Genomic DNA, 10,987 nt, shown 5'->3' with positions numbered 1-10,987 from the left:
ATTTTCAAGTGTGTTGTGTGTGATCAGTTGTGTGTGTTACCCTCTAGAACAAACTAAACAATTCTCGAAATGGCTGGCTACTTGTGGTCTATAGTTCCCAAAAAAGTAAGTAAGAAAACAGGAGCCCAAGAAGCTTTTCAGTTTTTACCAACTCTTCTTCCTGTGGAAAACCGCTTCCGTTGTGTTCTGAGGCTGAACAACCTCTCCAAACATTTAAAATAGGCTTAAGACGTTCTCTTTGAATAAGTATAGTTAAGGAATTTTCAGGGATCTGAACCATCTTAGTTATGCTGCTATAGGGCCTTAGAATATCGGGGATTTCCATGGTGCACTTGAATTTTCTCTCTTTTCCTCTCCTTCTTCTTTCTTGGCAGCATTCAGGTTTTTTCCCATTAATTTGCATGTTATAACTTCACTTCTTTTCCCGGAGTTCTTGTGGCTTTAATGTTCCTGCAGGGTTACTTTTTCATGATCCTGGTGGAGCCTTCCTTGCCATGGGTTCCTCTTTGCCGTCGTACCGTTCTTCATTGATCATCATCGAATTTTCAATTAACTTTATGAGTTGTGCTGCTTGTTGTCTTACATTTGTTTTGTGTCTTCTCTGTCTCTCTCTCTCTTCTTCTCTCTTTCTCTCTTTCTCTCATGGGTACTGTTGGGGTCTTTGTAAAATGTTATAAAGGAAGGTCGGTTCTAGAAACCTTGCTTCTATTGAAAAGTGTCTGGATTAAACTCTTATGAAATTGGCGCTATACAATAAAAATAAAAGAAAAATTAAATTAATTGATCAGGTTTTATTCTTATTTGATTCTGGAACCAAAAACAGTTGTTGATTTTAGCACAATTTTTAAAATTATTAGGCGGTACAAGTAAATAGCAAGAAACAACAAAACGAAGAGGATGGAGGCATTGTATCGTTAAGCTTGGTTGCAAACCGGACGGCTGATGCTGGTTCACTGAAGGGCCAACTGCGTGCGCTGTAGACAGTTTAATTGAACGTTTTTACAAAAGTTCTTCTTCTGATCCTGTTTGTTTCTGACTGTTATTGACGAATAAAACGGCCTGCAGCGGTCACTTTGAATCAGGAATAAATTCAATAACTTATTTTTGATCAAACGAGCTATGAACATATGAACAAAATCAGTTTAACCATGGGACTGTTTTATGTCCCCTCGGAGTAACTAGCGACGGGATTGAATTTACAATTGAAACATCTCAGGGAACATTTGCCACTTGATCCCTTTCAGTGTTTCCAGGTTTTCCAGTGTTTCCAGGAAAACGCGTGGGAAAAAAACTCGGACTGTTGTGTAAAAACAGGCTCAAACTTGAATGTTATGATTAAGAGCACTTGCAGTTTTTTCAAAAAAAACAGGGTTCAGTTTAACCACGCTTTAAAGACCTTTAATTGAACCGCAGGTAACGTGTTCACAGCAGAAAGAGCGGATAAGAAGGGGAAAAAGTTGTTTTCAATGTTTGGTTCGGTTTTAGAGTTAAACAGGAATGAAATCAATAACAAATTATTGCAAGACTACAAACTACCTTTGTTTTCTGAAAAACTTTGCAGGTTGAGGAGCATAATGAAAAGAACACAATCAGGCTTTTCAAAGAGGAGTGTGTAAGTTTAAAACAAGCTTGCAGGTTCGGAAAACCCGAATCCGTCGTTCTTCCTGGATTCCGGAACTTTTAACCGATTCAAAAAGTTGAGAAGGGAACAACGCAAGCCAGCAAACAAATTTTTTCAAATAAAAAATTTAAATTACAAATGTTTTGATATTTTTCAAAGTCACCTGTTGTCTTCCTTCACCACACCTCTTAAGGTTTCCTTCTTTCGCTTCCGAGCTCCTTCATTTTAACTGACAAGGTTATTGACCACTTCTCCTTTTCCCCCTCATCACTTTCTCCAAAACAATAACAACCAACAAACACCACCCAACCAACAACACAACCACCTTTCTTCTTTCTGCTGTCAGATGAGCCACGCTTGGTGGTTTTTTTCCCTCCTCCTTCCTATGCGACAAGACGGCCGGGATCCACGTCAAGAGAACGTCTTTTCCAGAGGTTCCTGGCAGGGCAGGGGGTTGTGGCTTGAGTCCAGGTCTTTTTTGTCTGAAACATGACCGGCTGAGCAGAGTCTGACCGCTGGAACACGGCTGGCAAAAGACAGAAGAGAGAGCGGAATTTCAGATAAAAAACTTCAATTTTACAGTTTCCAAGGAAAGTTGAATTAGTCTTAAAAGTAAAAAAGCTCTTTAACAATCATTAAAACATCTTCTTGATGTTTTACATCAGTGGTTCCAACCCGAGGGTCGGGACCCCGTTTTTAGCGGGCGCAAACAGGGGGTTGGCGAGGCCTTTTACGATTATAAAAAGTATGAAAGCTTTCACAGTATAACCAACAGTAGGCCGATTTTCTTAGGTATTAACAACAAGAGTGACAGAAACAAACCCAAGAAAAGAAAGAAAGAAAACACTGAAAAATTCGTCTGAAGTCTGTCATGATTGCAACACATAAAAGAACAGGAACAATTTATAAAAAAAATATCATAAACTGATCGATTCAATATTCGGCAGGAAAACATCTGATTTCACAATGCGGCAACATTAATTGCAGCAAGCAATTTTTTTCAATATATTAATAAATAATACTTTCCTGGAAGGACTATAAAACAAATATTCTTACTGGAGAAAGTGTTTTTTTATTTCTCCTCTTCTTTGCTTTCGTTTGGCCACCGTTACTGTTACATCCACAGCAAACTTGCCCTGGACAACTGTGGACTTAACAAGGTAAAGTTTAGTGTGTTTCTTATAGCTATATATTTGGGTTTTGGTTATAGTACATTCGTTTTAAAAGTTTCAAGTTTGTTCTGCCAAAAGAGGAGCAACAGGAGGGAAAGGGTCGATTAACCAATTACAACCCAACAGAATAAAAGCTAGGCAAAAAAACAATACGAAAAGTTAAAAAAAAACTGCCGACATGATAAACTATTACTTATACAATACGAAACAAATAATTTCTTGTAGAGGCAGGGTTGGCAGTGATCAGAAAAGTTATAAAAGGAGGCATGAGAGGTTGTGGCTGGATTGATCTTTGTAACTGTTCCCGTCATAAACAGGAACAAACAAACTGAAAACAAGCCAACTGAGTGAGTCCGGGACTTTAAGGACGTACGAGGAAGTACTAAAAGAAATAAAAGTTGCGGTTTCCCGTTTGAGATTCTTGAGCGTGACTCTTAGAGTGTCAAAATAACGAAACTCTTCACCGTCTCCTGACCTTTTTTCCTTAACGCCGTCAATGTCGTGGCGATGGTTTCCGTCGACGGCGGACGTTAGCTCTTCTCGGGTCAAGCCAGCTTCTTGTGAAATCAGGGGCTTTTCCCCCCAAACCCAAGCCAGTTGCGGCCCGTGCCCAACAGGGCCTTTACTGGTTCCCTTCAAAAACCGTCCCCAACAGAAACAGGAACCCGCCGTGCTGAAGCGGAAGGAACCACTGGGGACCTGGAAGTCAGTTAAAACCCACCTAACCAGTCTCTGACCCAGGACCCAAACCACCGGATTAATGAACACCTGATCTTCAGAGCGCTTGCGAGGATGAACTCTCAAGTGAAATGTAAATCTGTTAAATTCCCTAGAAGGCAGGATGGGCCTCTTTAACCCATCCCAAATGACTGCCAGGGATGGCAGGTTTCAAGGTCCGTTGTTACTTAAATGCAGAATCTTTTCACTTAAGAAGTTAATGAATGTGAACTCAAAACTTCTTTCATCTTCAGCTGCTGACACCAATAAATTACAAGTGTAATTTGATTCAGAGGGGCAATAAGACAATAAAATAAAACTGTTAAGGTTGATTCCCCAGTCGAACAAATGAAGCGGGTTTTCTTGGAAAAAAACAAAAGTTAGGCCGGTTCAATTCTACAGGGTCGCGCTGTGCAGCGCCAAATCTGTTGATTGCATTCCATTTGAATTAACTACGGTTCCACTCAAAACTGGGAGACAAAACAGGGCTGGTTCTAGATGGCACCAAAAGGAATTTTCTTGTTACGTAAAGAACGATTTCAAAAGAGCCAGAGGCTCACTTAAAGAGTGTTTTCTGATTTGCCTCCATTATCTTGATAAAACTGTTCAAAATCAACGTTTCTAAAGGTTGAATTGTTGACCTAAAAACCGGGTTTGAGGGTGCGTGAGAGGGTGTGGGCGAGCGTCATGGCTTACGGATATCTTTTGTTTATTTAGGCGATTTTCTTTTTTCTTGGGGTAGCCTAATAGCTTTTACAGAAAAGAATATAGCAGGAAGGTATAAATAAGCTGATCCAATTTGAAAGCCGGCCTTGTTAATAATATTTTCCACTTGCAAAAACTCCTAAACACTTCCTGCCACCATTTCAAATAAAAAATGGGGCTGTTTAAAAACAAGGCTTTTATTGTAAAAAACATGCTAGAACTTCTGGAAAACAAACGGGTAAGTTGTGGGGCTTCCACATTGTGCCATTACCCGGGAACAGGTAATATATAGTATTAACTGAACGTTTTCATTTTTTTTTCTTTTTTCGGTTTTTCAACCACACAACTTCTTTTTTGTAAAACCCATAACATCACTGACTTTAACTTCCTGTATCAGCTCCACCTGCGTCTATTACAATGGTTTTAAATATCTGTATGTCTACTGTAGTGCACTAGATGGCCAGCTGTATCTAATTAATTATATATTGCAATGGTTTGATTATACAATTGCATAATTCATTTTTTCTTTTTGCCACGATTATGGCGGGCATTTAATTGGTAGTTGTTCTAATTGTTATGACCTTTATCACTCCTGTGGCTGCCTCTTGGCCAAGAACAAACTGACTTAAAAACAGATATGTATAAATACTTATACATACCATAACAAAAAAAACAAAATTTAATATACTGCTAAGCTATTAGAAAAATCGACTAACTTTACCTGTAGAGTTCACAGTTTGGTCCTAGTCATGATAGGTGTCGCAATTTTTGTATGTTTGTGTGTTAATTTTGTTGTATCAAGGTTGACACGGAGTGGGCAAACAGAGCCAAGAAGAATGAGAGAACAAGGCTGTACGGCTGATAACAGAAATACCATTTATCCAAGACCCTCAGGATAGTCCTTAAGCCATAAAAATGCATTCCCCTGCATTTTTTTATATTGATAGATCATGTGCTGCTTGCCTACTTAAAATAATTTGCGCGACTATTCGTAGTTATACAAGATTAAGTATCCTGATGAATATAACATTTGTATCACGTATAGTTCATGTTTATATTGAAAAAGTTGATAGGAATACAAAAATAGATTCATGTACGTAGTTAATGTTTACTTGAATTCTCGAACACATAAACATGACAGAACTTCCTCTCTATGAGGAAACGAATTCACGCATGTTTTCTTCTCACTCTTGAGGCGCTTGTCAGAAATCAACTGTCCTTTATTCTCCATAAGACTGACTTGTTCATCTTTGTTATGTGAATAATCATTATTGATGATATCTCATTGCACGCTCCACGATGGAGCTGTTCCCCCTGTGACCACACACACACACTGAAACACACATAAACATAAATATAAATATAGAAGCTTTAAATCTTGACGTTGATGTAGATTTGTAAGGAGTGTGTGTGTCATATTTTCAGCAGCGTCAACATCCACTGTCATCCAGAAAACGCAAACGCAGCAACTGTGTGTGTGTGTCTGTCTGTGTGTAATCGTGTTTTACAGTCAGTCAGTGTGTCGCTGCAGTTCAGTATTTAGTGTAAAGCAAGTCTCCCAAGTTCCCACAGTGGTTTTGGTGTCCCTCTGGTGTTTGGTGTCTGTGTGTGTGTGTGTAGGTTTAAGTCCTGTTAAGTCTCAGATTTGTCCCACAGAGTGCAGATTGTTCTCAGGTTGATAAGATTTGAGGCCTCGTAGAAGAAAACTTGTGACACACCACACACACACACACACGCACGCACACACACACACAGGTAGAGCAGGTTAATGTGTCAGCAGCTGCTATCAGCTGTTATCTGGTCGGACTGGTTTCCATGGTATTCAGGAGGAGTGCTGCTGGTTCAGGAACAGGAGGAGTGTGTTTTAGGAGCAGGAATTCAGGTTGTTTGTTGCTTCGACCTCAATAATCACTGATCACCTACAAATCTGATTAAAGACTCTGCTCATTTTGTCCTGAAGAGATTTACGTACACATGTAGATCAGGAGGAATGTGGAGGTTTCGACATGTGGACTTAATGGTGTTTATTTCTGTGCAGATTTGTGTTCATTTGTTGGTCAGTGCAAACACGTCCACACTCTCTCACTCTGAGTCTGTCCTGATTATCTGATTTGGCGTCGCTCACTGGTGTCCTTTATTCATTAGCTGAGTTTACTGATCAGTTGATAACAACCGGTCGAGCTAACGGCTAAAATCTAGCAGATACCAGAGCTGCTCGTGCCCAATTTGTAAGACCAAATGACTGAATGAATCCCGCCTGTGTGTCCGTAGCGAGCTCAGTGGACTTCCTGATGAGTGATGGTGAAGACGATGGCTCCTTCCTGTCTCTGCCCACCGCCGCCTTCTCACAGCGCCCCTCTCTGACCGCAGAGCTGACCGAAACAAACGCACCCAGCCAGCAGCTGCTCATCCAGGTAACACACACTGCTCTTGTTAAATTTATAGTGGAGACAAAACATCATCACTAAACTAAAATCACGTAGAGTTACTGGCCTTAAAAAGGACGCAGGATATTCAGTCGCACATATGTTCATTCTCATTCTCTCATGGTCTCACGCTCTCATCGTTCACCTCTCTGTTCATTTGTCTTCTGTCCTCCTGTTTCCATTTTTCCATGCTGTCCTCCACCTGCAGAGGGTCACCTGGTCCTGCTGGTGGACTCCTGCCAACGTAAAAACCTTCATTCTGTCTCAGTCTCAGAGCTTCTTCCTTTTCTTTCCTGTGTTTTCATCTCTCTCTTCCTGCACTTTCATAGAGCGGTAGACGTGTTTGCAGCTTCCTCTTAGAAACAGCTCTTTAGTCCGCCTGACTGAATGCGTGCGGCTCACTCTCCGTGTGTCTGTGTGTTCAGACTCTACAGGACAAAGTGTGTGAGTTTCAGGCTCGTCTTCGCTCTGAGGAAGTCACCCGTCACCTGCTGCTGCAGCAGCTGCAGCAGCACAGCGTTCAGGAGAAGACGAGTGTCGGTGGAGGCGTTCAGACGTCTGCCGCACCTAACGGTGAGAACAGCTGGTGGTCGGTACACATCATGTCTGTGAAGTAGTTATTGGAGCAGACTGATATATGGGAGAGCACATTGATAGAGAAACCTCAACCACAGAGCTCTGACTTCTAACTACGGTCTCTCCCTTTAATCTGCCTCACTGCGGCGGTTTGAGGCTGAGATAAACGACTCACGACTGTTTGCGTGTTTGCATTGACTTTGTAGTTAATCTACTTAAGTAAATTTGTGTTTGGTGGGAACACAGCATCAGAAGTATCAATATCAGCCTCAGAAATCAATTCCTTGCACTCAACATCACGAACTGTGTTCCTGTGGCACGAACTGCAGACGGAGGGCAGGAAATGATTTTCTACTCTGGACCAGAAACTCTCTGAATCCCTGTTTTGTTTACGGTCGCTCAAATAGATCGGTGTTGTTCTTAAAGGAAAAAAAATGGACAGACAAACACTGTTTGCCTATTTAAAAACTCTATCAGTTTAATAGACGGCGGAGAGCTGACGGAGAACTGAATCCATTGCATCCATCTATGCTTTCTTCAAAGCCACCAGACTCCTTTAATAAAACACTAATTTAGACCAGAAACTCTGACAGGTAAAATTAGTGTTTTTATCAATGGAGTCTGGTGGCTTTGAAGAGAACCAACGACTTTATTTACATTTCTGCTAATTTATTTTCATGGAAATGATCAAACCGTACTCAGAACCACTGACAGTAACCCTGTGTTTGTCTGTAGGAGTGAGGGTGTTACAGCCAGGTGAACAACCTTCAGTTCGTCTCAGCTGTCCAGAAGAAGAGCAGCTCGTTACTCGGCTGCGCACACAGGTACGTCTACAGGAAACGCATCACACCTGTACAGGAAACACTCTTATGTTAGCATGTTTACATGGTCACATGGATGAGGTTGTAAAACCATCAGAGTCTGAGCTGGGTTTGTGTGAACCTGAGGGTGTGTAACAGAACAAACACAGATGATGCGTCACCTGTCAGACTGATTTGAGTTTGAATGAATGTAAAAAATAAAGACATATAATTACAGATGACAGGTTGGAGGAGGTATTTTTGGTTCAGTGTGCTGTGTTTGCAGGTGGAGGAGCTGGAGGAGAAGCTGTTGGATCAGACTCAGGAGGTGGAGAGACTTCGCTCTGAACTGGTGAGATCCTGCTGGACCACATTCCTGAGGAACCCTGGGAAAAACTCTCACACAGTCGCACAGTCACACAGTCGCACATTACAGTCGCGTCACATGGAAGCAGACACAGAACACTGACGTTGTTATTACCTGATAATACTGGTGACAGAATGTGGTTGTTACTATAAAGGTGTTTAAATGATTGTGTCCTCCCGTCCTGCAGGGGGCGACAGACCTGGAGAAGCAGCTGGAGCTGCTGGTGGTGGAGAACCAGCGTCTGAAGCAGGAGCTGAAGTCATGCAGGAGCTCAGAGCTTCAGAGCCTCGACGCTGCTGCAGAGACCTGCAGCTGCAGCCGCTGCCCTCACAGCCAGGTAGATACACAGGTAGATACACAGGTAGATACACAGGTAGGTAGATACACAGGTAGGTAGATACACAGGTAGGTAGATACACAGGCAGGTAGATATACAGGTAGGTAGATATACAGGTAGATATACAGGTAGATATACAGGTAGATACACAGGTAGATATACAGGTAGATACACAGGTAGATAGATACACAGGTAGGGGTTTGGACCTGGGTTTGGAGCTGGGTTTGGAGCTCAGGTGAAGCTGTCCTCACTTAAACCCCGCCTCTGTCCACAGGATGCCGAGTCCCTGCGGAGGGAGGTGTCTCGCTGGGAGAGCCAGGCCCGGCAGAGGGAGCGGCGGCTGGCTGAGCTGGAGCGAGAGCTGCTGGAGAAAAGCTCCAGAGCCGAAAGTCTTCGCCGGCAGCTGGACGAGTCGACCCGGCAGCTGGACGACAGCCGCAGGCAGCTGGAGGAGGCGAGGAGGAGGCAGAAGGAGGCCGAGCAGAAACTCTCCCTCCGACTGCAGGAGTGTGAGGAGGAGCTCGCCAGGCAGGCAGCAACGCCCCCCAGAGTCAAGGTGGGGAGAGACTGGTTAGGGACTGGTTAGAGACTGGTTAGGGACTGGTTAGAGACTGGTTAGGTGGTTCAGAGACTTGTTGTGACTGGTTTAGGACTGGTTAGAGACTTGTTAGTGACTGGTTAGTGACTGGTTAGGGACTGGTTAGAGACTCACAACAATTAATAACTTTGGCAGGGCCGATATTGTCTCCTTAGCACAGATATATGTTTTAATATGTTTCACAGTAACTCACTAAAAATATTCCCCTCACACACTCACAGCTCTGCATGTTTGAACAGTTATTTTCATTGAGTTTGTTTGTTTGTTTGTTTGTTTGTCTCCAGTATGTGACTCACACTGTGGAGGTGGAGTCAGCTGACTCTCAGAAAGCTCTGGCTGAGCTGCAGACGAAGAACGCCGGCCTGCAGGAGCAGCTGTCTGTGCAGAGGCAGCTGCTGAGGGAGCTGGAGACACAGCTGCACGAGTCACAGAGGACCTGTGCTCAGCTCAGGACACAGGTAACACCACACCTGTCTGTCTGTACGTCTGTCTGCTGAACACCTGTCTGTCTGTCTGTCTGTCTGCCTGTCTGTCTGCTGAACGTCTGTCTGTCTGTCTGTCTGTCCTCGCTCAGGGAGTCTGCAGCTGGCTGCATGAAGCAACTGTTCCTTTTGTTCTCTGTCCAGATGTGTTAGCTTAGCACAAAGACTGGAAGCAGGGGGAAGCTGTTAGCGTCCACCCGAAGAGACAGAAATGAACTTTAACGACACATTTTTGACTTTTGATGTCAGAATGTTCCTTTTTGATATTTCAGTAACGTTCACATTGTTGAATCCATCCCGACTTTAAACACTTTAATCTGTGTGAAATACAACAGTCGGACAGATTAACATACAACTGAACCTACAGTGAACTCTCAACACGTTGCTTCATGCGACCAGCGACAGTTCACCAACAATCTCAGCAGCCATGTTTGACCTGGACCCTGATTTCCCATCATGCTTCCTGTCTTGGGTCAAAGCGTGTGACCAGTTTAACCCTTGACCTCTACGGTTACTCTTCTTCTCTCTGCATGCGCTCGGCTGCAGCTGCTCACCGATCGCGGCCGCCTGTGCGGCTTCCTGTCCAAGGCCGTCGGCAGGGGCAACGGCGAGATGGTTCGCAGGTTGTCCAAGGTTGGCCCCGCCCCCCTCCAACCCCTGACCATGTGACATCCCTGAGGTTCAGAGGTCACAGCGAGTGCGACTGACTGAGAGCTCAGGCTCTAAAGCTACCAAATGAACCACAAACACTCAATAACTCCATCAGGACCAGATTATTAATTATTATATTATTAATTAATGATTCATATTAATTATTCTGGGCCTATAAAAATAATACATTAAAATATAAATTAACAACCTGAAGGCGACTTGTGAATCGTTGTTGTGAATTAGTTTGGAAGGTTTAAACTGGTTTTACTGGGAAGCTTTGGAGCCTGTCGACCCTCCAGTCTGTTATATGAACCCAGTGAATCTCTCCCAGTGCTCCCCGTTGTCCCAACATTAAAGCTGATTTATTCTGTTATCTCCTTCTTCCACTATGTAGCTTAGCTTAGCACAAAGACTGTAAGGAAGAAAGGAGGCAGCTGTTAGCACAACTGCTACTTTGGCTGATTAACATGCTGTATGTTGTTAGCTAACCAGCTAGTCAGCTAAGCTAAGCTAACCGTTTCCCCCTGCTTCCAGT

General features: G+C 43.2%; 1 protein-coding gene across 3 annotated transcripts in view; it reads right to left on the bottom strand.

Moving 5' to 3' along the window:
- kifc3 (kinesin family member C3) overlaps window positions 1-10,987 on the bottom strand; it is a gene marked incomplete in the record, with an annotated part of 31,773 nt that overhangs the window by 1,246 nt on the left and 19,540 nt on the right.

This window comes from Morone saxatilis, unplaced genomic scaffold, assembly GCF_004916995.1.
Source record: "Morone saxatilis isolate NCDOM2014 unplaced genomic scaffold, NCSU_SB_2.0 Contig11, whole genome shotgun sequence".
NCBI lineage: Eukaryota > Metazoa > Chordata > Actinopteri > Moronidae > Morone > Morone saxatilis.
Note: the sequence above shows the minus strand (reverse complement) of the source record. Positions and strands in the feature narration are given on the sequence as shown.